This window comes from Palaemon carinicauda, chromosome 1 (assembly GCF_036898095.1).
Source record: "Palaemon carinicauda isolate YSFRI2023 chromosome 1, ASM3689809v2, whole genome shotgun sequence".
Classification (NCBI taxonomy): Eukaryota; Metazoa; Arthropoda; class Malacostraca; order Decapoda; family Palaemonidae; genus Palaemon; species Palaemon carinicauda.
Window position 1 is genome coordinate 211,735,811 of NC_090725.1, and position 26,211 is coordinate 211,762,021.

The 26,211-nt window shown below is 49.3% G+C and overlaps 1 protein-coding gene across 6 annotated transcripts in view; it reads left to right on the top strand.

The window, feature by feature from the left end:
* Trm1 (tRNA methyltransferase 1) overlaps positions 1-26,211 on the top strand; it is a 143,726-nt gene that overhangs the window by 61,177 nt on the left and 56,338 nt on the right. The gene's annotated exons all lie outside the window — the stretch shown is intronic.

The window sequence follows — 26,211 nt, forward strand, 5'->3', positions numbered from 1 at the left end:
AGGGGTATTACTTTCGGCGTAGCTGAAATGACGAGCCATTAAAATTTAACGAGGGTTTACTACCCACACCGCTAGTTAGCGGGGGTAGGGGAGAGTAGCTTGCTACCTCCCCCCTCACACACACCTGTGCTTGAGCTCACTTTACTTTTGGCTCAGAGCGAGAGTGGTTGTTCCTCTCTCCCTCCTCGCCTATTTTGGACTGCCATTAATTTTTGTCTTTTAACTTACTTTTTCTTATACAGTGGAACCTCTACATACGATTGTCCTAACATACGAATTTTCCAACATACGAAGTAAAATTCGACCAAATTTCCGTCTCGACACCCGAAGTGTTGCTCCAACATACGAAGTAAACAATACACGTACCCGTGGAATTTTCTCGAAAGCGTCCAGTGTCGTTTGTTGTTGACGCCGCTAGACGGCAGCACATCGGAGGGACGCCAATCGAGTGTCACCTTGATCAGTCCTGTCATCTCGTGCGCATCGTGTGGTTGTCCTCTATTCGCTAAGTTTTAACAGTTTTTTTATCTTCCCTTTTCACGTGTTGTTTTTTGTGTTCCATAATCATGGGTCCTAAAAAGCTTAGTTTCGGTTCAGGAAGTAGTAGTAGTGGTGAGAAAAGGAGGAAGTCTATGCTTTCATTAGAATTAAAGCAAGAAATGATAAAAAGCATGAGCGAGGTGTATGAGTTAGCGATCTGGCTAAACAATATGGCCGGAATATGTCTACGATCTCGACGATCATAAAACAGAAGTCAGCCATTAAAGCAGTGAAACCTTCGAAGGGGATCACGATTATTTCCAAACGTCGTAGCCCTACCCTTGAAGAGATGGAACGACTTTTGTTAATATGGATCAAAGACAAGGAGATTGTTGGCGATACGATCACGGAAACGATCATTTGTGAGAAGGCCAGCGCTATCTACAGTGACTTGAAGGCGGCGCGCTCTCGGGGTGACGCGGGGGAGAGTTCAGCCGATCCTACGACGGAGGAATTCAAGGGGTCTCGTGGTTGCTTCTAGAACGGACCGGGATTCATTCAGTTGTTCGTCATGGAGAAGCTTCGAGTTCGGACACCAAGGCTGCTAAAGACTTTGTTAAAAAGTTCGAAAGCATCGTGGCGGAGGAAGGTTACGTAGAGCAGCAGGTGTTCAACTGTGATGAAACCGGTCTGTTTTGGAAAAAGATGCCTAGTCGAACGTACATTACCGCCGAAGAGAAGAAAATGCCTGGACATAAGCCAATGAAGGATCGGTTGACTCTTGCACTTTGTGCCAATGCCAGCGGGGACTGCAAATAAAGCCGTTATTGGTTTACCATTCCGAAAACCCTAGGGCATTTAAAGCTCATAGAATTAATAAAGACCTGCTACATGTTCTATGGCGTTCTAATTCTAAGGCTTGGGTTACTAGGCATATCTTTGTGGAATGGGTAAACGTAGTTTTCGGCCCTGCTGTCAAGAAGTATCTTCAGGAGAGGAATTTGCCTTTGAAGTGCTTGCTTTGTTTGGACAATGCACCCGCTCACCCCCCCGGACTCAAAGATGATATCGACGAATACAAATTCATCAAGGTGTTGTATCTTCCACCGAATACCACCCCTATCCTCCATCCCATGGACCAGCAAGTCCTCTCTAATTTTAAGAAGCTGTACACCAAGCACTTATTTAAGCAGTTCTTTAATGTCACGCAAAGCACCAATTTAACTTTGCGTGAATTTTGGAGGAGCCACTTTAATATCGTGCACTGCTTAAAGATCATTGATCAGGCTTGGGAGGGAGTAACTCGTGGGACCCTGAATTCCGCTTGGAAGAAGCTTTGGCCTGATGCTGTTGCTCCCAGAGATTTCGAAGGTTTTGGCCCCGAGAATGAACCTGTGGTTGCCGCTGAGGAAGACGTCGTAGAGATTGTATCCCTTGGCAAGTCCATGGGTCTGGAGGTGGATGAAGATGACATCACCGAACTCGTCGATGAGCATCAGGAAGAGCTCACCACCGAGGAACTCGAGGAGCTGCAAGCCATGCAGCATGACGAGTTCCAAGCGCAGTTGAGTGAGTCGGAGGAGATCGAGGAGGTAGGCGAAATCTTAGGTACGGGGGAAATAAAACAGATGTTGGCATATCATCAACACGTTGATTTCATCGACAAGCATCACCCACAGAAACTTCAGGTTTGCCGTGTTGTTGCGCAGTACGATGATGTTTGCTTAACGCATTTTAGAAAAATCCTCAAAAGCCGTACCAAGCAACTTTCACTCGATAGTTTCTTTAAAAAATCTTTAATCGGTCTAGTGATCATGATGAAAAGAAAGAAAGTGAAGCAAAGAAAAGGCAGACCGAATTGAGTGAAAGTGATGAAAATTAAAAACAAGAAAAGAAAAAATGTAAAAAAAAATATAGAATTATAAAAATGAAAAAAAAAAAATAAGCTAAGTTAAGTTAAAGTTCACGTAGTAGTGTAAGTTAGTGTAAGTTATCGTACACATTATCGTACAAAGTCACTGTCCCTACCTCCTCGCTGATCTTCCGTCTCCTCCTGCCTAGCAGTCCCTACACCTGCACTGGCCTGTCGCTAAGGTAAAGTGTTACATTAAAACCCCTTTTTTATTTATTATTTCATTATTATTATTCTTTTTTTTTTGGTTTGTAATATGTATTTATTATACAGGTATTGTATTATTGTAATGTGTAATTATGTGTAGCCATTTAATAAGGATTTATAATGGGTTTTTAGGCTGAGGAACGAATTAAATAAATTACCATGTATTCTTATGGGAATATTTGCTCCAACATACGATCGTTTTAACATACGAAGCAGTTTCTGGAACGAATTAAGATCGTATGTAGAGGTATCACTGTACTTGTATATATATATATAAACATTCTTAATGTTTATGTATATATATATGTGTATAGAAATGTGGTAAGTTTCTTTTTCAGTGTTTGTGCTGTATGTGTGATACATATACGACAACGACACTTCCGTAGTATCAAGGCCAGCACAGTTCCACTTCGTGGGGAACGACCTCTCCCTCTCTGGTCCTTCGGTCTTCCCGTCAGCATATATCCGTTAACTCGGCGGCCGCAGGGGAATCGTCATCGCTTGGACCCTCTTCATTCAACTATTGTCTTCGCCTTTTCCTCTTTTCCTATGGGAAACTTGGATTCTGAGCGAAGGGAATGTGGCCTTTTAAAGATTTACTACGGTCTCTCTCTTCTCGAGGTCGTTCACCTTTACTACAACAGCATACTATTGGGGAAGCTCCTTTCCCGTGCGCGGGATAGGTTGCACTTCCGATTGTCTCAATTATTTTTAGTAAAAATCTAATTGTATTTTAACTTTTCAGCTTTCTCCGTGGGGAACACTTCCCTTCGGGGGTCAGTGGTTCTCACTATTAGTGAATATTCTTAGCTGATTTGAATAATTATAATTCTGTTTTTATTACAGTTACTCTGCTCCCCCTTTCTCCCGTGGTTGTCGTCTGGGGAAGGAAGGGCGCAATACTTAATTCTTATTTTATGTTGTTCCCTCGGGGTTCCTCTTCGGAGTTCCTCCCTAGGGAATTTCTGTTAAATAATTATTTAATTTTATTTTCCCAGTTAACTATGCAGTTTTTCTTCGTTCGACTAAAGAGTGCCAACGAAGCAGAGCTGTTCTGTTCATGCCTGGGGAATCTGCTGTCACTGCCGTCCCTCAGAAGACGTCGTCATGGGCGTCATCCCTTCTCTTAGAAGTACTCCCGTGACAACATAACCAGCACTTCAGATCATCTTTGAACACTAAAGGAGGTTCGCCTCCAGGGGTTGGACAACTTCTCTTCCGAGGGAAGTTTCCTCCCCAGGTGTGAGGTTGTTTCTCCCTTCAGAGGGAGAACTTCCCATATCTTAATAAATTCATCGCCTTCGACTGCTGTTGCTACCTTTCGGCCAGACTTCTCTCCCCCCTTGCTAAGTTTCTCTTCCTTCAGGGTGGAGCACGGTCTTGGCAAGTCTCTTGTACGAAGTGTTCACCTCTCTCGTTCGCGAGAGAGGCCACTCATAGAGACTCCTCTTCGGAGGATCACTACTGCTAAGGTCAGCTTGCTGATCCACCGGCCCTAAGGGGCATCATCATGGGCGTCTTCTAGTCTCTTCTACGAAGTGTTCACCTCCCTCGTTCGTGAGAGAGGCCACTCATAGAGACTCCTCTTCGGAGGATCACTACTGCTAAGGTCAGCTTGCTGATCCACCGGCCCTAAGGGGCATCATCATGGGCGTCTTCTAGTCTCTTCTACGAAGTTTTCACCTCTCTCGTTCGCGGGAGAGGCCTCTCATAGAGACACTTCTTCGGAGGATCAAGCAGACCTTCCAGCGCAGCCTGATCGTCCTGCCAGCTGACCTACCGATCTACCAGCGCAACCATGTGCTGCCACGTAGTCCTTTGGACTTCGGTCCTGGACTCTAACACGGACCTTTTATGGTCCCCATCGGTGGATGCTCGCCCTTCCAAAGGTCACATCCCAGTTCCTGATCGTCCTGCCAGCTGACCTACCGATCTACCAGCGCAACATTGCGCTGGACTTCGGTCCTGGGCTCTAACGCAGACCTGCTTACGGTCCCCATCGGTGGATGCTCGCCCTTTTTTAAAGGGCACATCCCAGTTCCTGATCATCCTGCCAATGGTCAACCTACCGGCTGACCCGCCAACCTACTGGCTGACCCGCCAACCTACTAGCGCTACCTTCGCGCGCGCTTGCCGATATTCTTACGTGCGCGAGCGCCGACGATCTTCCGCGCGCGAGCGCAGACGATCTTCCGCGCACGGGTACCGATGGTCTCCCGCGCGCACGCATGCCGACATTCTTACGCGCGCTAGCGCTCACAATCTTCCGTGCGCGGGCACCGATGGGCTCCCGCGCGCGCGCTCTTATATACGCGCGCGAGTGCGACGATCTTCGGCGCGCGGGCACCGATGGTCTTCCGCTCGCGCGGGCACCGATGGTCTTCCGCTCGCGCGAGCGCCGACAATCTTCCGCGCGTGGGTACCGACAATCTTCCGCGCGTGGGTACCGATGGTCTTCCACGCGCGGGTACCGATGGTCTTCCGCGCGCGGGTACCGACGGTCTTCCGCGCGCGGGTACCGACGGTCTTCCGCGCGCGAGGGCCGACGATCTTCCGCGCGCGAGCGCCGACGATCTTCCGCGCGCGAGCGCCGACGATCTTCCGCGCGCGGGCACCGACGATCTTTCGCGCGCAGGTACCGACGATCTTCCGCGCGCGGGTACCGACGATCTTCCGCGCGCGGGTACCGATGGTCTTCAGCTCGCGCGCTCGCCGACATTCTTCCGCGCGTGGGTATCGATGGAATTCCACGCGTGGGTACCGATGGACTCCCACGCGTGGGTACCGATGGTCTCTCGCTCGTGCGCCAATAGTCTTACATGCGCGCGCAAATAGTCTTCCGCGCGCGCCAATAGTCTTCCGCGTGCGCGCGTGCCAACAATCTTGTACGCGCGCGCCGACGATCTTCCCCACGCGCGCTAGCGCCAATGCTCTTGCGCGCGGCGACGATCTTCCGCGCGCGGGCGCCGATGATTTTCCAAGCACGCAAGCTCCAATGCTCTTGCGTGTGCCCCAATAGTCTTACACGCGCGCATGGCAACAATTCCGCGCGCACGGGCCGACTTTCTTCCCCGCGCGAGCTCCTAGGGTCTCCCGCGTGCGCACCAACAGTATTGCGCGCGGGCGCCGATGGTATGTTGCGTGTGCGCCATCAGTCTAGCCTTACGCGCGGTCGCGCGCCGACACCCTTCGCGCGTGCGCGCTCCAATAATCTCGAGTGTGTGCGCACAGCCTTCCGCGCGCACCGACGGTCTTCTACGTGCGGACGCCGATGGTCTTCCGCATGCACAAGCCAACAGTCTCCACGTAGTACTTTCACGCACGCGCCAATGCTCCCACTCTTGTGCAACCAGTCACACGCTTCGGTGCATTCTAGGGAGAATGCACAAAACTACACAGTGCCTTACTGCGCGCCAGCGCTCTTCCTCACTTTCCTGCGCCCTCCTGCGCAGTTACAGTCCCGAATCCATCCGCCAACTCTTGCCAAAGAGTCAAGGCTTGCAGATCCAATGCACCAGCTCTTGCTTAAGAACCAGCGCTTGCCTGCTCTCCAGGCAGATATTAAGCACCAGCATCATCCTGTGTGCCATCGCTCCAGACTCACCTACACACTCGTGCAATTGTCAGTTAAAAGGATTAAAACTTTTTGGACAGGTCACCATGGCCCCATTCCTCCCCGCAAGCACATAAACATTGCCACCGGGAAAAGAGGAATAAGGCTCCACAGAAGGATTCAAGATCCCGAAGATTCCATCCTACAAGGGAATCAAATCGGGGAATCCTTAGTCCCTGTCTCTTCTGATGTTTCTTTTTTTCCTCGACAGATGACCGGCAGCAAACAGGAAAGCATCAACAGACTGATCTCTAGATCACTTGTTTGCTGATGGCAAGTTCACAGTTTACTGTTCGCTAGGTCGCCGATCACCAGATCGCCAAGTGCTAGCTCAATGCTGATCTTTGAGCTCTAGTCCCTCCAATGACTAACGATCTCCAATTGCTAGCATTTCCAATCATCGATTGCTAGTCAATAACCAGTCATCAGCTTGCTGATCACTAGATCACTGATGGGCAGCTCATCTTTCTTCGAACATTGAACTCAGCTCGCTGATCTCTGACCAGCCCATCTTCAGTTTGCTCATCTCTGACCAAACAGGGGGGACCATAATCAGCTTGCTGATCTCGAACTCACCATCGGCTCACAGACCACCGATTCATCGGTCATCGGTTATTTTCCAGCAGTTCGTGACTCTAACTTACTAGTCAACCGCTTCCTGTAGTTCCTAGATCAGAACTTAATACATACTTCTCGCCTCTGGCCGTTTGCCATCACACTAATGTGATCGGTAAACGTTCGACAACCCTCAACAACGGCTTGCCAACAGGGAACTACTTGCGAGCACTCTCCAACTGCACAATAACCACGATACCCAATGGTTAACCATTGATTAACATTCACCAGATTGATTTTATTCTAAGGAGTAGCATCAATCCCATCAGGGCGCGTGGTAAGGCTAAGCGTGGCCTTCCTTTTTAAAGAAATTCTCTCTCAGAGAAGAATTCTTACACTGGGTATCGCGCCTGATCCTTTACGACACAAGTCAAGACTCCAGCGTCGACAATCTTCCATGCAAAAGGATCACCAAGGAGCTGTCCCTTTGGGTCGATGTCCACACCTTGTTGGAGTTCGATCAATGCCTAAGACCTCAGGTCTTCATTTGCACACTGGACCTGAAGGACACTTACTCCCAGGTCCAAACCATCCATCTAGGAAGGTTGGAAGATTCAATCTAGACAAACAAGAAACACCAGTTCAAGGCACTGTGCTTCGGTCTTTCCACTACACCCATCCTGGTCTCATAGGATCGGCTTCTGTCTCCGCTCTCTCGGGATGACTGACTGACCTAAGCAGACTCAGTGGCAACCTTGCATTAACACTGGAACTTCTGAAGTCTTTTTACCAAGATCCAGTGATCAGGGTAAACCTACGGAAATCTTCCCTACTTCCCTCCCAGGAGACTGGTGTATCTGGGAATGATTCTAAACACCAATCTCCACAAAAACCTTCTTGGAACGAGAACGACTTCCATTCCAGGACACTTGAGTCGGAAAAAGAAGAAAGGAGGGACCATAGTGCTGCACCACATGACCTCAGCCCTCTGGACAGAGCCCGAAGGTACCTTCACTTTAATCTCATAAGAGATGAAGGCTAACTTTCCGGTCCTTCAACAGCCTCATCAGTTCCTAACAGACCACTCAGTGATGTGATGGACGACACACCACACACCACATAGAGACTCACATCGACAAGCAAGTAGGAACTGGCTTGTAGCCTCTTCCCATCTAATAGTATAAACACTAAGATGGGCCAAAGTCCGTTCGGTACCACTTTCAGCCCGCTTCATTCCAGACTGGAAGAACGTGCTCGCCGACAATCTGTGCACAGCATCTCAGATAAGGTATACCGAATTGACTTTGGATCGCCATGTAGCTAACAAAGTCCCGACTTCACGAGGTCCTCCAAGTAGGATGGCTGTTCGCAACGCTCCTGAATCTCAGGCTACTGTTGCTCACCAGCCCTAGACCCCAAGGCTCTCTGGCAACAACGGTGGGTACAACAATGACGTTTACGTCTCGTCCCTGTTTTATCTGGAGAAGGGCACCCAACAAGGCTAGAACATCGGTCAACCTCTCAAGGACTCTCCTAGCTCCGCTATGGTATTATGCAGAACGGTTTCCAAACCTTTTGCAACTCCTGATAGAGCCTCCAAGAGAACCCTCTCCACATAACAAACGACCCACTTCGACACCTACCACAAGCTATAGCTTTGCTATGATTGTACACCTGGCGACTACCACCTCTTTGCGAAAAGGTTGTCTAGATATGTGAGGAATTCCTCAGCATCAGTCTACCAGGCAGTATCACGTCTTGTGTGGTTGGCGTCATGTGAAAGTGTCTCTCCACCCGATACCTCGATTCCAGCAATAGCTGAATCCTCGAGTATATGCAAGAGGAAAAGACCCCCTATTCAGTTTCGACAGGTAAAGATGATCACTCAACCTTGATCCTTCGCTTTCAAACTGAAAGAAAGGGACACCCTCTCATCGATAGACTTTTCCTAACTCATACGGACTTACAACTTGCCTTTCCCCAGTCGGAATTGAGACCTTCCTCTCAGAACATGGTTCAAATCTCCGATCCCTAAAGGGACCTCCTTGTGTTCCACTTCACCAGGCAACAAATTTTCTCCTGATTTAAGAACACAATGTTCCTACACACTTGGACAGGAACCATACGAGTCAAGGAACTTCATGGTCTCTCTTTCGACATCGCCCATTATTGAGAAGGGCGAAAGACAGTGTTCATTGTCGTCCCCGAGTATGTCACCAGACACAGTCTCCAGAAGTGACGGATCCTACTCAAGTCTCAACTAGGTAACGGACGATCCAGATCATCCGTTACTGTACCCAGGGTAAGGTATGAGACTTTACCTAAAGAAAAAGGCAATAGCCTGCACAGGTCCCTTCTCTTGTCAACACTGGGAGAGACTAGAGGAGGATCACCGAAACATCATCTCGACATGACGACTCACAGTGTCAGGGGCATAACTATGCCCCTGGTCCTTCTTAGCAGATTACTCTGTGACGCAGGTTTTACAAGAAAGGATGTGAATGCTCCAGGTGACTTTCACAACCTTTCTCCTGCAAGACGTGACCCACAGGAACTCGATACGATCTCTATCGGTCCTTTGATGGCTGTACAACAGCTGGTTTTATACCTCAAGCTCCTTATTGGACAAGTAGCAGAAGGTTGAGGGCACTGTTACCCGGTTTTAGTCTGCGTGAATGAAAAGATTTGACTGGCTCTTATTCTTTTCTTCATCCTACCCTCTCGTGGGGAAAGCAGCATCCTGGGTTCTCTGCATAGCTGACCTCAAACCACTGCAGGTAAACCATGCTTCCTTGTGTTCCTAGTATTAAGATTAATACTGTTACGTCCCCTTACCCTGACGAGGTGATATTGGGAAAGTCGTAGTCTACAAGTTTCCATGTAAAGAATTTCAGAACAACTTCCTAGGACGAGTCACACTTCTTCATACCTTCACACAGCTTACGTAGGCCACAGTCCTTGCGTAGCAAGGTTCTAGCGAGGTGCAGGGACTCCTTATTTCTTGGGTGCTTACATACTCAAATAACGAGCCCCCGGGCAAAGCCAAAAAGCCAGACTGGCAGGGACATCCACCCTTCCTAATGGGTGAGTCACCCCTATTAAATAGCGTTGTTTTGTATTCCAGTTACGGAACAAATGACAAATTCGTAGATAATTTGTATTTTTCCTAACTATACAAACCTTAGCTATTTAATCAAACTTGCCCGCCAGTCCTATCCCCCTTGAAGTCCTACCTCCAAGCAAAGTGAGCTGAAGCACAGGTGTGTGTGTGTGTGGGGGGGAGGGGTAAGCAAGCTACCCTCTCCTACCCTCGCTAACTAGGGTAGTAAACCGTCGTTAAATTTTAATGGCTCGTCATTTCAGCTACGCAGAAAGTAATACCCCTATTAAATAGCTAAGGTTTGTATAGTTAGGAAAAATACAAATTATCTACAAATTTGTCATATTTGCATACCCTCATCTCTTTTGCCTTTTTGTGCAGGAGGTATGAATGTTCACAGTCATCCCCTGTGACGAGTGCAAATCATGGCCTATTTTGGAAACGAAGAAGTGTAAGAGAGAGACTTTAGCTCCTCCTGCTCCCTCTCTGGTACTCCAAATGGCTGCACTTTCTTCAGCTTCCTCTAGAGCCGAGTTATCTGAAAGAAAACTGAAGTAGGGAGGAGATCTGGTTTGCCCTCTTGGCAGGTTTTAGGAAAACTAGGAGTATCACCTCCCTCCAGTTCACCCGCCTTTGTGGCGACCGACGATGATGTTAACAGGGACTTGGACCTGAGGAAGCTGTAAGCAGATACTAGTACCTCCAAGACTTCTGCTGCTGTGTCCTTCTCTTCTACTGTTCCACTTGTGGAAAAACCACAAGACATGACGATTATCTAAAAGTCCTCCCCTGTTGTCGGAGAAGGTCCTCGGTCCTCTCTCATGGTTTCTTTGCCACCAACCAGGAAATCCTTGATGAAGGCCTCTGGGAAGAAAACGCATATGTGTCCTCCCCCCCTCCCAGCTCTTTAGCTTTCTCTTTGCCTTCTGGTGCCGAGTCCTCATACGTTACAACATCTGCACTGAAGATGACGAAGAAGCTTCTTGTCAGAACTGGTTGCCTAAAGTTTTGTAAGGCTTTTCCCGACCTCTCTTCATATACACGTTAGAGAGGCAGTACTGTACAACCCACGAACCTTGGAGAAGGTGAGGTAGTACAAGGTACAGGTGCTCATGATCCTGGTACCAGTGCTTGGTCCCATGAGTGAATGAGTATGAGCACTGTCTCTTGGAGTCAGTGGCACTTCCCTTGCCTTCTACCTTCTTTAGACAGCTCAAGGGAGATGGCTTCACCAAGGACAACAACCCAGCAGAGGGTTTGTGATACATCAGACTACCAATAAGATCATCTTTTATGTTGGTAGATGGCAATATTGTCACTGAAATACTCCTCTGTTTGATTGGTCACTGGATAATCATTCATCCAGAGTGAAGACACCATGCTTAAGGAGACTGCATATACAAGATTGCACACAAATCGATAGGCCTCTCGCTATTCCTCCAGCAATTGTAATGTGTGAGTTATGGGGCCTCAGTCATCTGTCTCCTCCCATCACTCTAAGTCATGGTTTAGGGATCTTTCTGCGCACCAGGATCTTCCTATTCGATGAGCCCTTTTAGCTTTGAGAGACCTGATGTGGAGAGATCGATCATCTACTAGGGACCTTCCTACATGGCATGGGAGAGATCTTTCAACGCATCAGAACAATTAGTCGAAGTGAGCGACATCACTGGATTGTTTTGGTGAGTCGTATGAATATTGAGAGGCTACATCAAAATCGCATTGTAAAGACACTCCAGTTTCCACTGACGGGCTGTCCAGGGACACCTGTAAGCTATTCGGTCCCATGTTGTCCAATTCGTCTTTCAGTGGAACAAGCATCTAGTGCTTCGTCTCCTAAGACGGCATGAAAGCAAAGAGCATCCCATCATCTGATGAATCGGACCTTTAGGCTGTCGTCCCCTCTTCTTCGGGCTATCATCCCAGTTCCATTTTAGGTTTGGAACGGGAGTACAGAAAGAATATGGATCTACTAGTGGAACACATCAAAACCTCTCTAGTGAAAGAGGAGGAGTCTCGGGATTGCATCAACCCTTCGCCACCCAACTCTGTACCCTCACTTGCAGAGACGTAGAATCCCAAGATGGAGTACACGTTCCGTTTGTGGAGGTCTCAGCTCTCATTCAGGAGTTCAACAACCTTAGGGAGGCAACCTTATCCCTCATAAAGGGCTGGATAACATTAAATGATTGGTGTTTCTTAGCTCTTCAAAGATTAAAGCCTGCTTTTGAGCTGCCTTGGTCAGAACTTGCTTGTGTGGTCATAAATTTCTGGTCTGAGGAATTCTGTGAGCTTGAGCTGATTGAACAAGATCCTGCCTCTTGCTTTCTCTATGTTCTTGTGGATGCCAACCCTTCTCTTTCAATTGACACGGCAGTAACAACGCTGACACCAGGGACCCCTGTGGAGACTGAAGGAGGAGGGAACTGTTCTTCACGCCAGAGTTTGCAGTCGTGAAAGCTATGTTCATGGCTTGCCTTTAGGTGACATCGTGGATTGACCACTTGTTAGGAGCTGTAGCCTATTTTGCAATTTCTCAGGATTTAGGAAATACTGAGGAGAGGAAGTTTAGGTACTTGATTCTGTCAGGTGCCAAGGCTGTCAACTTTTTGGTGTCACCTTTTTGGTGTATCAGTCTGCATCCCGCTTCATGAGGAAGATAGGTTAATAGGAAACCTTCATGTTAAGAAACCCTTTGGTGTTGGAGAGTGCAGCAATGGTCCCACTTCAAGATGTCGGCACAGCATTGAAGAAGTGGAGGAAGATGATCCAAGAGTCACTCATCCATTGACACCTGCCGCTCTGCTAAAGTCGGCTCTGAAGATGTTGCCAGCAATGTCTAGGGCCAGGTTTGCACCTCCAGTCCCTTCAAACTTTAGAAAAGGTGTAGAAAATGCTCTTTTATTTGGTGTCTGTCCTGACCAGTCCAGGAGAATTAGGAGGAGCTACCACTAGTGGGTGGATGCCTGTAATGCCTTTGGGCAAGGTGACAGTACTGCAGAGGTGGAGACTAGGTTTTAGAATTCATTGGCAATGGATACCACCTATTGTTCGTCAACTCTTGCGCTCCCTTCGCTCAGACATTGGTGACCTTCAATTCATATCATTATAGGAAAACCCTTGCTCTTGATACATAGGTGAAGAAAAAGCTGGAAAAGTATGCACTAGAAGTCTAACAGGACTGTTCTCCTGGGTTTCATGTTGTCCTTTTTTGGTGGAGAAGTCAAATGGGTGAAGGACACTGGTTATCGACCTCTGCCCCTTGAATGAGTTTGTACAACATATTCCATTTAAGATGAAGACTGTGAGCATCATATGATTTGCCATCAGGAAGGAAGACTTCTTGTTTTCCATAGATATGAAAGATGCTTACTTTTAGGTCCCTATCCACCAATATTACAGGAAGTACCTCCATTTATTCCTCAGGGGAATAATGTACTAGTTCTAAGTCCTTTGCTTTGGACTATCTTGTGTTTCCTAAGTTGTCATCTAAGTGTTCACTCTGAATTCAGCTTGGGATTCATCTTCTGAGATACCTGAAGAACTTGTTGATTCTGTCCTTTGGGGAGAAGTTGCTTTAGGATTAAGGCAGAATTCTTTCCTTTTGCTGCAATCTTGGGATCATGGTCAACTTGAAAAAGTCCAGTCTCACACCCAAGCAGAGGATGGAGGACTTGGGTATGCTGGTAGACATGGCAGCAACGAGAGTTTTTCCATCAGGCAAATGCATAACCAGACAAAGATATGTACGGCAACTTTTTCTCAACAAACCAGAAGTTCCAGTTTGATCTGGCAATTTCTTGGACACCTCTCGATTGTTTGAGAAGCTTGTTTCTCACAGGTATCTCATCTCCACCAGCGATCTCTTCTGTGGTGTGTGAAACGTCACTGGTCAGCAGCAGGCGATCCCCCTTGCCTTCTTGTCCCGGTAGAACAGAATGTCTGGGATGATCCAGTCTGGTGGCTGAGCGACAAGACCCTCATCAAGGGAAATCCTCTTGGATTCTCTCTTACGGAGATCCTGTTGCTCTCAGGTGTATCCAAGGAGGAATGGGGCACACACCTTGGGAACGAAACTACCTCGGGAAGCTGGGTTGAAAAAGATAAGCATTGCACATCAACCTGTTGGAAATGCAAGGAGCTCTTCTAGCATTGTAAGCTTTCCAGTAGTTGATAGGGCACTTTGTAGTGTTGAAGAGCAACAATACTATCATGGTGGTGTACATCAACAAGCAAAGGGTCATTGTTTCACAGTCCCACTGTGAGCTGGCAGAGAAGGCATACACTTGAGTATTCAACGACCCTGTAGAGCTGTTTGCAAGGTTCATTCTGGACAAAAGAAATGTTCTTGCTGACATGCTCAGTCGCTGCATACAAGTCTTATGAGTGCAATGTCCCTTCGTGCTCTAGCGGCAGAAAGGTTTCTTGCACTGGTTCTCAATTTATTTTTTTCCTCTAGTGGGTATGATTTTGAAGTTTTTGAAGATACTTTCAGAAGTTTCAGAGACAGCTGTGCTTGTTGCTCCACAGTGACCCAAAAGTCCATGGTTTCCACTATAGTACCTAAACCCGAAGTCACATCCTCCACAGTCAGCACGGCTGTATCATTGGAGTAGGGAGTCAAAATATCTTCACTACCTCCTTTCTGACCTAGAACCTTCATAGTTAGGTTTTCTCTTCCATATTTATGGAAATGAATTTTCAGCATACACTGTGACTTATTTGATAAGATGTAGTAGTCATTCTTCCACCAGACAATACCCGTCAGTATGGAAAGCATGGATGTCTTTTCTCAGGAATAGGTCTTTATGCCAGGTAATCCTGGACTTCTTGATATTCTTTCTGGTCCACTTCTTGGAACAAAGGAAGCTTAAACCATGAAAAAAACTTGTAATATAGATTTGCATTGACAGAACTTCTCAAGTGTGTTTTTAGTGAAGATTTACATTGGACATGTTCTGCAAGATCACCCAATCTTTTGCGTTACAAAGAATATACCTGTCAACTCCATCAGTGCAGCGTCTCGGTTTTTTCATGGTCGTCTCTTAATTCTAACACATGGCTTCATATTTTTAATCAAAAACTAAAATCCCCATTATAGGTGGTATCCCATTTATATCAGCTTTACAGAGATCCAAATCTTCAGAAGGTAGTTTGTTCAAAAATACCCTGACCAAGGAGTCCCTTTCTACAGGGGCTATCCATATTCTTAATGACCTCCCTCATCAAAAAGGCCAACTCTCTCTGCATTTTTGTGCTGTTATGCAATTTCAGGATATCTACAGCTTTATGAGTTGGTCTGGGTATAGTGTGTTATTAAGACACTAGTGGTTTAGAGCTTTATGAGTTGGTCTGGGTATAGGGTGTTATTAAGACACCAGTGGTACCCAATCCAAGTAGTAAAACATTCATGCGTGGTTCTTGGCTCTTTTGTGGCACCTTTGGAAGGAAACCGGATTGAAGCACCTTGATGGGCTCTAGCTCCTTCCCCAGGGATCCTCTCTTATTCCATGAGTGTGAGACTCATTAGTTTTTCTACTAATCCACAAATTGGTTGTTTGCTTGGTTGTTGATAATTTTCCTTATGGTACACAAGGTGACTCTAGAGTTGCTTTGGTATTAGTTCTTTGAGTCCTCACAAAAACTAATTTTATGGTAGGTGTAGTGTGGTCTCCAAGACCCTCCCACTACCCTAGCTTCGTGTTGGGAAGGGACATTCAAGTTTGTCTGATTATAGATGATAGATGGGCGGAAACAAGCACCCAGGTAGTATTGTCTCTAGTATTAAGTTTGTTCCGTAACTGGAATACAAACCTACGCTATTTATTAGGGGTTATTACTTTTGGCAAAGCTGAAAGGATGAGCCATTAAAATTTTAGCGAGGGTTAACTACCCATTTTGCTAGTTAGCGGGGATAGGTGGGGTAGCTTGCTACTGTTCCCACTCACACACCTGTAATTTAGCTCACTTTGCTTTTGGATGGTGAACGGTCGTTGCTGTTCTTCCTCCTCACCTATTTTGGACTGCCATTAATTGCTTTTGTTTGTGCTTTCTCTTTGTTAGTGTGTGTGTGTTGACTTCTGCTGACCATGCAAACCTGCCCTGGACTTGAGGGCTGGCCCTGCAGTACCTTCATGTCGGCTGTGGACACCGATCGTCACACCCTTTGTCCCGTCTGCAGACGCCAACGGTGTCATAGAGGTAACAAAGTTTAGTGAATGTTGGGAGTCGTCTGCCTCCCAGAGGGAAAGGTTTGGGCTCCTGCGGAAAAAGAAGTCAAAGTGGGATATTTCTCCTAAGATTTCTTCAAAAGGGAAAATACCCAAGGCTTCTTGTTCCACTTCCTGACCTTCCTCCGGAACTCCTACTCGATCGGTCTCTTCCGAGAGACTGTCGAGTAGTAGCGTAGGCCCTTTAATTGTTGGTCAACCCCGGCCCTGGAGAGATGGTGTTGCTTCCCCTAGCAAAGCAGCCCCATCTCTTCCCTCGGGTGAGACCATCTGTCTTAGTCCTTTTTGTTCAGGTGTGGTCGTCCTTTGGGCTTTCGGGTCCGCCCTCTAAGGACTCCTTGCTGCAGCTCATCATCCATGGTGCCAGTGTGCAGCCCTTGTCGACTCCGGAGGTGGATCCTCTGTCGTTCGTTCATGTTGTGGTGTCTGAGGCATCTTCTCCTGCTGCTGACTCCCCTGCCTCTTCGGCGTCTTCTGCTGCTGCCGACGCCCCTGCCTCTTCAGACTCTTCAGCTGTTGCTGCCAACTGCGCTTCCCCCATTCCTGATCATCTTTTGAGGAGGGAGCTAAGTCTCTCGTCTATATCTCCTACAAGTGTTTCTCCTCCCCGGAGAAATTCACTCATAGAGACCCCTCTGCGGAGGACTGCTGCTTCTAAAGGTCAGCTTGCTGATACACCGGCCCCCAGAGGGTGTCAGCGATCTCGCAAAGCTCACCCTCTACTTCGCCTTAGAGGTCTCCCTTCGCCATCAGTGAAAAGGCGCCTCTTTCACTCTTTAGCCTCGTCTTCGCAGCCTTCCCCGGCAGAGGACCCTCCTTTTCTGTTGTCTTCTGGCCCTCGACCTTCCCCTGTTCCTGGACCTTCTCCTGAAGACGCTGCAGCTAGTCCTCAGACTTCGGTCTTGGACCCTTCTGTGGATCGCTCGCGATCCCCCACGGTGGATGTTCGGCCTTCCAAAGGGCATTTCCCTGTTCCTGACCTGCCTTCACCATTCCTGTCACGTGATGTTGCAAAACATCCCTCGCCCTCGAGAACGTGCCTTCCTTCTCAGCGTTCCAGACCTTCGGCTGGGTGCCACTGCTTCCCAACGCTCATCAGTGCACCAGTGCTCTCCACCGCATCAGATCTCTCCTGTGCTTCATCGCTCTTTAATGCCCCGGTGATCTCTCTATCGCCGGTGCTTTCCAGCTCGTTCTCGCCGAGCAAAACATCAGCATTTGCTGTTCTCGCCAGCGCGACAGCACTCTCCTGCGTACCAACGCTGTCTAGCTCGCAAGCCCCCTCCTGTGCACCAGCGCTCTTCTGTGTGCCAGCACTCTTCTCTGCGATAGTGCTCTCCTGTGCACTAGCGCTCTCCAACTTGTCGGCACTTGCCAGCTCGTCAGCTCGCCTGTACTCACCTGCGCCCTCTTTGCGCACCAGCGCTCTCCAGCTCGCCAGCACTTGCTCCGCTCTTGTGCTCACCCGCGCCCTCTTACGCACCAGCGTTCTCCGGCTCGCCAGCACTTGCCTGCACTCCAGCGCTCACCTCCGCACCAGCATTTGCCTATTCACCAGCGCTCTCCTGTGCAGTACTTTACTGTGCGCCAGCGCTCTCCTGTGCAGTAGTTCACTGTGCGCCAGCCCTCTCCTACGCAGCACTTACCAATGCACCAGCGCTCTCCTGCGCACTTGCGCAAGAGTTAAAAAGATCTGAAAGGCAAACTTTTGGACAGGTCACCATCACCCCATTCCCCTCCCCGCAACAGTATTGCAGCGCGCCCGCCGGGAAAAGGAGGAAGAGGTTCCACAGAAGGGTTCAAGATTCCGTAGATTCCATCTTAAAAGGCAGGCCAACTGCAACCATCGGTCAAGGCTCCTCACAGGGACTCTTTAATCCCTTTCTCTTCAGGAGCTCTCTCAGACAGTTCCAGCGTCAGCAGACAGCCTTGGTTTAGTGCCATGGTTAGAGCAGTTTTACAATGTGTTATCATCTCGCTCTTTGGAGACCTCATAACATCCGATGGCTCCAGCAGATCTCCGGCAAAGAATCTTGGCTGCTTCGCCCTTACAGAGGAAAAGAAGAGTATCAGATGTAGTAACAGCCCCTAGGGTGAAACCGATTCCAGTTAGGCCTTTAAGGCCTGTCTCTCCTGACTCGCCTTCCGGATGCTCTCCTTCGAATTTCCTCCCTTTCACCTTCGGAGGAAAATTCTCCTCGCACAGGGAGTTCTCCACTACCAGCGGAAGTCAGAAAGGACAAGTCCGTCTGGCCTTCGATGCTGGAGTCCTATATCCTTCATCGGAAGTAATCAAAGGACTCCAAGACCCTTCCAAAGTCCTCTTCAAGGACCTCCAGGCCTTCAGGAACTACCAGTCACTCTAGGAATGTTCACGACCCACCCCAAGAGGAGCTCTCTGGGGTGGAAGAAGGAGACTTTGCTGCTAGTTCCACTACAAAATGGGAGCAGAAAGAGTCAGAACATGCCTTCTGGCAAATCCTGACTCTCATTAGGGTACTCAACGGGTTTACCGACCCGGAGATATCCCTACGATAGGGCAAAGACACGGTCTTGAATTGTGTCTTTGGCACTCAGAGACCTTGTAAGACCAGAGTGCGAGGGCAAAGATCGCCCAACAGCTCTCCAAGCTCTCCTCCTCTCAATGTTCCGGCTCTACTGCCAAGCTTCTCCCACCTCTTCGCGTCCAGCAGAGTAGGTATTTAGAAGTTTTGGACTAGCCTCGTCCAGCTCTTTCACTTCGCCACTCTCTGGAAGAGCTCACCAAGGGAGTCCCTCTTGAGAGGCTCTCCAACCGTCAGGTCACCTTCTTGGCAACTGAGATCCTCAACCAGGAAAAGGTCACAAAGCAGGCCATGCAGGCTACTTTGTGGCTTGATCTTTGGTTGGCGACCCTAGGAATCCTAGTGCGAACCGATGATTTCTCCAAGAAAAGCACCAGGGAAACTTAACTTATCTCAGGCACTCACACCATCAAGTTTCTCTCCCATCAAGTCTCGAACTAATGGGTGAACACTATCCTAAACTGTCGGGATGCTGTGTCCAAGAGATTCCCTCAGCATGTCCCGAATATCGAGAACGCTTGGCTGAGGAACTCTTCTCTAGAGGGATACTCTCTTTTTTATCCAAAGTACATAAATCATGCTGGTGAGAGATAAAGGAAGTCCCACCAGGATTTCCTCCTCCATAGGGCTTTTGACATCCAAGCCCTATAAACTACCAGCTTCTCAGCGGTCCCGTCCAGCTAAGACCTCGATGAATAAGACAGTAGCAAAGACAGTGGTGTCTAAGAAGCCCATTCCAACCAAAGAGAGGAAAGGCACTAAGTCCTCCAGGGGAGGAAAATTTCCTCGAGGGAGCGGCGGAGGCCGCAAACGCTAGGAAAGGCATTCTCCCTGTTTGTCCACCAGTGGGGGATGCCTACAAAGTTGCTGGGACAGGTGGAAGCAACTCGGGGCCAAACCTAGGACAATCTATGTGCTTTGTTCAGGGTATCGTGTCCTGCTCACAACATCTCTCCCTCCCCTGATCAAGAATCCAGTGTCAATAGATTCCTTTGCGATCGGGATCAGCAAAGGGGCTAGCCCTTCTGGCAGAAGTCCAGACCCTGTTGAAGAAAGGCACTCTCCTGGAAGTCCCTGACGAGTCCCCAGGCTTCTTCAGTCGACTCTTTTTTGTGAAAAAGACATCTGGAGGCTGGAGACCCGTCATCGATCTCTCAGCACTGAACAAGTTTGCCAAGCAAACTCCAATCAGCATGGAGATGGCAGACACAGTCAGACAAGCAGTATGACCACAGAACTTCATGAGCACACTGGACCTAAAGGACACGTACTTCCAGATGTCAATCCATCCCGTCTTCAAGGAAGTACTTAAGATTCAGTCTAGACAACAGGAAATACTGTACCAGTTCAAGGTGCTGTGCTTCGGTCTTTCCACAGCACCTCAAGTCTTCACTAGAGTCTTCGCCCTAGTGTCATCTTGGGCACACAGGATTGGCATCCGTCTCCTCCATTATCTGGACGACTGGCTGATCCTAGCGGATTCGGTGTCAACCCTTCCTCAACGTCAAGACAAACTTCTGAGGTTTTGCCAAGATCTGGTTATCATGGTAAACCTTGAGAAGTCCTCCCTGCCTCCCTCACAGTGGCTGGTATACCTAGGCATGATATTAGACACCAATCTTCACAAAGCCTTCCCATCAGACGACAGGATAATGAGGTTGAGAAAGGTTGCAAGATCCTTTCTCAAATTAGAAGAACTTCCAGCCTAGACGTGGCTATGTCTTCTCGGGCACCATTCCTCTCTAGCCCATCTAGTTCCCAACGGTTTCCTCAGAAATTGATCTCTCCAGTGGCGACTCAAGTCCCGGTGGAATCAGGCTTTCGACTCCCCAGACATCCTGATCCCCATGGGAACAGCGTAACAGACGGACCTGGAATGGTGGGTGTCAGACAAGAATCTACGAAAGGGAGTGGATCTTCTTGTCATCCGCCCAGATTTGATGCTGTTCTCAAATGCTTCGAAAAAAAAAGAGTGGGAGGCCCAAATGCTGCATCACATGACCTCAGGTCTCTGGTCAGAGTCAGAAGATTACCTCAACATAAATCTCTTAGAGATGAAGGCTGTCTTTCTGGCCCTTCTACAGTTCTATCAGTTCCTGGCAGGTCACTCAGTGGTAGTGATGAGCGACACACTACAGTAGTGACTTACATCAACAAACAAGGAGGTACCTTTCTGCAGCCCCTATCCTATCTAGCAGTAGAGATACTGAGATGGGCCGAGATTCAGTCGATACCACTATCGGCACGCTTCATTCCAGGCAAAAGGAAAGTGCTCGCCGACAATCTAAGCAGAGCTTCGCAGATAGTGAGTACTGAGTGGTCTTTGGTTCGTCTAGTATCCAACAAAGTCCTGACTTTGTGGGGTTCTCTGACCGTGGATCTCTTCGCAATGGCCCTGAACTTTAGGCTCCCGTTGTATTGCTCCCCAGTCCCCAACTCCAAGGGTGCCTGGCAAGATGCATTCCAACAACGGTGGGACAACATCGACGTTTACGCCTTTCCCCTCCTTCTGTCTGATGAGGAGGGCACTCAACAAAGCCAGAACATCGGTCAACCTCTCAATGACTCTCATAGCTCCGCTATGGCATCATGCAGAATGGTTTCTGGACCTTCTGCAACTCCTGACAGTCTCTCCAAGAGAACAAGAGAACTCGCTCCACAACATGATGTACTTAAACAACCACATGCCAACATTTTCCACAAAACCGTAGCTTTGCTACAACTTCAAGCCTGGAAACTATCCAGCAGCTCCTCACTCAGAGAGGATTTTTGCAATAAGATGCAAGCAGAATGTCTGGATATCTGCGGAAATCATCAGCAGCAGTCTACCAGGCAAAGTGGAAAGTCTTTTGTGGTTGGTGTCGTGGAAGGGTTATCTCTCCTCTCGATGCCACTATTCTAGTAATAGCAGAGTTCCTCATGTATTTGCGCGAGGAAATGCTCCTTTTTAATATCAGTGATTATAGGCTATTGCTCAGCCTAGTGGTAGCTCAAGTCCCACTGATTACCGCCCAATTTCCATAACTCCCATATTATCTAAAGTTTTTGAACGTCTTCTAGCAAAACGTCTTAATAGGTTTGCTGAAGGTAATCATCTACTCCCTAGTTTGCAATTTGGTTTTCGTAAAGGCCTTGGAGCATGTGATGCCCTTCTTACAATCTCCAATGCAGTACAGAAATCCCTTGATTGTGGTCAGGAAGTTCATATGATTGGCCTTGATTTTAGTGCTGCCTTTGACCGTGTTAATCATGAGGCCCTTGTTTTCAAACTCAACAGTTGGGAGTGGGTGGGTCGTTTCTTAGCATTATTATTGATTTTTTAAGTAATAGATCTCAAAGAGTTGTGGTTGATGGGCACCATAGTGAGTATAGGAATGTGATATCCGGTGTTCCACAGGGTAGTGTTCTTGGCCCATTACTTTTCATACTATATACACATGACATGTGGTTTGGCCTAGAAAACAAGCTTGTTGCATATGCAGATGATGCTACTCTCTTTGCATCAATTCCATCCCCTGAATGTAGATCTGGGGTTGGTGAATCCCTTAATAGAGATATAGCTAAAGTTAGTGCATGGTGCAAATTATGGGGTATGAAGCTGAATCCTAACAAAACTCAAAGTATGATTGTAAGTAGGTCAAGGACGGTGGCTCCTCAACATCCGGATCTCAATATTGATAATGTTTCTTTAAATTTGTATGACTTAGAATTTTAGATGTGATTCTCGACAGCAAATTTACTTTTGAGAAACACATTAGGTCTGTGTCTTCTTCAATTGCACAAAAAAATTGGCTTATTGAGAAAGTCCTACAAGATTTTCGGTGATCAATCTATTCTGAAGAAGTGTTTTAATTCTTTCATTCTACCCTGTTTTGAGTATTGTTCTCCTGTCTGGTCTTCAGCTGCTGATTCTCATCTTAATTTGTTGGACAGAAACTTACGGTCTATTAAATTTCTTATTCCTGATCTAGATTTGTTCCGTAACTGAAATACAAACCACGCTATTTACATGGGGTAATTACTTCGGCGTAGCTGAGTGACGAGCCATTAGAATTTTAACGAGGGTTTACTACCCCACCGCTAGTTAGAGGCCCCCCCCCTCACACACACTAGTGAGTGCTTCACTTTACTTTTGGCTCGGGCGGAGAACAGACCTGTCTGCTCTCTCCCTCGCTTTGACTGCCATTAATCTGTTTTTGCTTTTTCTTCCTCACAGTGTGTTTGAAGTTGGCCTCTACTGATTATGCGTACGTGCCCTGGACTTCCTGGCTGCCCTTGTGGGACTTTTATGTCGGCGGTCGACACCGATCCCCACACCTTGTGTCCTCATTGTAGGGGCCAACGGTGTGATAGCGGTAACGTATGTGTTGAATGTAGGGAGTGGTCTACCTCCCAGTGGGAGAGGTTTGCCCGGCGCTGGAAGAAAAAGTCTAAAAGAGATATTTCTCCTTCAGAGGCTTCTTTGAAGAGAGAAAATTCCAAGAGTTCTTCTTCCGTAGCCCTTTCCTCCTCCGAAGCTCCCCCTCGAGCGGTCTCTTCTGAGAGGCCGGCGAGTGGTAGCGTAGACTGTATTGCTGTTGACCGATCCCTGGGTGCGGGAGAGGTGGTTGTCTCCCATAGCGAGGCAGCTGCCTCTCCTCCCCCAGAGGAGGATTTAAATATTGATTTGTCTGTAAATAACAATGATTTATTACAGCTTTGGGCTTCCTTGGGGCCTGCAGGGTTCGCCCTCCAGGGAATCCCTGTTTGACATGATCAAACTAGGTGCAGCTGTCAAACAATCGCCAATTACAGCAGGGATAGATCCTCTGTCAGTTGTTGACGTTGTGACGGAGGCATCTGGTAGGTCTAGTCAAACCCCTGTTCCTGTTGCTGAGGTAGCTGAAGGCTTAGTTCCCCCTCTGAACATCTTTCGAGGTAGGAATTAAGTCCTACGGTCTCCCCCCTCGGGGGATCGGCGGAGTTCACTTACAGAGACTCCTCTTCGCAGGCCCTACGAGGGTCAGCTCGCTAACCCCACGGCCTCTCGTGGGCGTATAAGGCGGAAGGCTTGTCCTCCCCTTTGCCGTAGAGGTCTTCCTTCTCCTCACAAAGGAGACGACGACGAGCCGAAGAGGCGCCTCGCCTCTTCGGCTCGTCGTCCCCACAGTCCTCTGCGGAGGAGACAACTCGCCGTTCGCCGATCCTGCCAGCTACCACCTTAGACCTCTCCGGAGATCGTTCGCGATCTCCTTCGGAGGAAGGTCGTCCTTCGGGACCCTGTGACCAGCCTCCCTCCAGACCTGCTGACCTGCTGTCACCCTTTGAGGATGCTGATGCGCTTTACGCGCCACCTGAACCTGCCATTGCGCAGGCACCGGTCCCTTCGGGGCATAAGGGACTTGTGCGCAAATCTGCGCCTCATACCCTTAAGCGCCAGATTAAACCTGGGCGCCCTCATGCTGCTGCTGCCATTCCAGACTTAGCGCCACAGCGCTCACCTGCGCGCTCCTGTTCCTATTACGCGCCAGGGTTCCCCTGCGCTCCACATCCTACTGCGCCCCTGCGCCCACCAGCAGTTCTTGATCTAGCGCGCCAGCGCTCACCTGCGCACACTCGCCCACCTGCGCCCCAGCACCCACGGGTTCCTGCCACGTCGCGCGCAGTCCAAGAGGCACTTAGGTTAGGGCAAAGGCACTCACAGGTACCTCTAGACTCGCAGCGCCCTTCTGGAGTTAGGCGCGAGGCACGCCCATTGCGCGCAGTTCCTGATACAGAGCTCACGCGCTCGCCAACGCGCCAGCGCGCTTCTACATCTCAGCGCGTAGTCCAGGAGGTGCCTAAGTTAGAGCACGGGCGCTCACAGGTACCCCTGTACTCTCCTTCCAGACTGCGCAATCCTGCACGCGCTCCTCCAGTCGCGCGCCAGGTTCTAGTTGCTCTCAAGGCGCCCCATGCAACTCAACAGCGCACACCTGTGCGCCCTAATCCGATCGCGCGCCCATCACAGCAGCGCACACCTGCGCGCCCACATCCTGATGCGCGCCATGCGCGCCCACGATCCCCTGCGCACCCAGCGCGCCCACGGTCTCCTCAGGTTCACATACCTGCGCAGACGGCTCAGCGCTCACCTGCGCGCCAACGCGCAGACCCACCCTCGCGATACCACGAGTCTGCGCACTCGCGCCCTCGCCCAGTACTTCTAGATACGCGCCCGCGCGCTACTGCTCACTCGCGCCCGACAGTACCGCATCAGGTTACTGCGCGCCCTCGCATCCAGCCTTCAACGCCTCCTCACAATCCAGCTACTGCGCGCCACACGCCCTCGCCATCTCCTACCCGCGCTATCTCCTGCGCGCCATCGCGCCCGCGCCCATGCGTGCGCGAGATTCCTATGGCGCACGATTCTTTCGCGAGCGACCCAGGACAGGGCCCATCGCGCGACCTCCAGCGCGATTGTCGTCAGGCTGACAGGTCATCATCTCGTTCCCCTCCTCACAAGCGCAGAACAACGCACTCGCCGGAGGAGGGGCGGTTCCCGCACATGTCTAAGGACATTCATTTCAGCTTCTCTTCAGGCGAACCCTTGTTTGTCAACTCCTCCAAGGGATCGAACGATCCCCTTCCCTCCAGAGGGAGTGTCTGCCAACGCGACTGTCAGCCAACAGCCCTGGTTCGGGACCCTGGTCAGAGCTCTTATGCAGGCTATGAAGCCTGTGCTCTTTGACTTGGGTCACAAATCAGTGGCGGCTGCCTCCCCCCTGAAGAGGAAGAGAGGAGTCCCCTCCGTGGAGACACCTCCGAGGGCTATCCTGTCTCCTCGCAGATCCTTGCACAAGGCTCCTTCTCCCCCCCAGACTTTCTCTCCCTCCCCTGCGGATGAGGATTACCCATCATCAGGAGAGTCGGACGAGCCAGACCGTTCCCCCATCGCACCAATGGGAGAAACTACTCCTCTCCCTGAGAAGTCTTCTTGATCAGGGGTGGAAAAGAGCCTGCACCCATCGTTACTCGAGTCCTGTATCCCTCCCAGGAGGGAACCGAAGGACTCTAAGACGATTCCCAAGTTGTCGGCAAGGATCAGACAGGAGCCAGCTAGACCTTCGGAGGATGTCCACGAGTCCCCCCAGGAAGAGCCACTGGGGACAGGAGACTTTGCTGCCAGTCCTTCAGGAGGAGAGCACCAAGAGTCAGAACACGCATTCTGGCAAGTTCTGACCCTCATGAGGAACCTCAACGGGATTCCAGACCCAGAGATTCCTCCTCGTGAGGGTAAGGACACGGTCTTGGACCGAGTCTACGGCACCCAGAAACCCTCTAGGGCCAGTGCAGCTTTGCCCTGGTCACAAGGGATGAAGAGTGCCAGAGACAAGGTCAAGGGCCAGCTCTCGGAGCTTGCCTCCTCCAGTAGATCCAGCGCCGGTAACAAGCTCCTCCCTCCGCATCGAGTCCATCAGAGGAGGTATTTTGAGATCCTTGAGGAGACTTGTTTGGGTCTTCTAGTTCACCACTCCGTGGAAGAACTCACCGGGGGAGTCCCTCTAGAGAGACACTCCAACCGGCACGTGTCC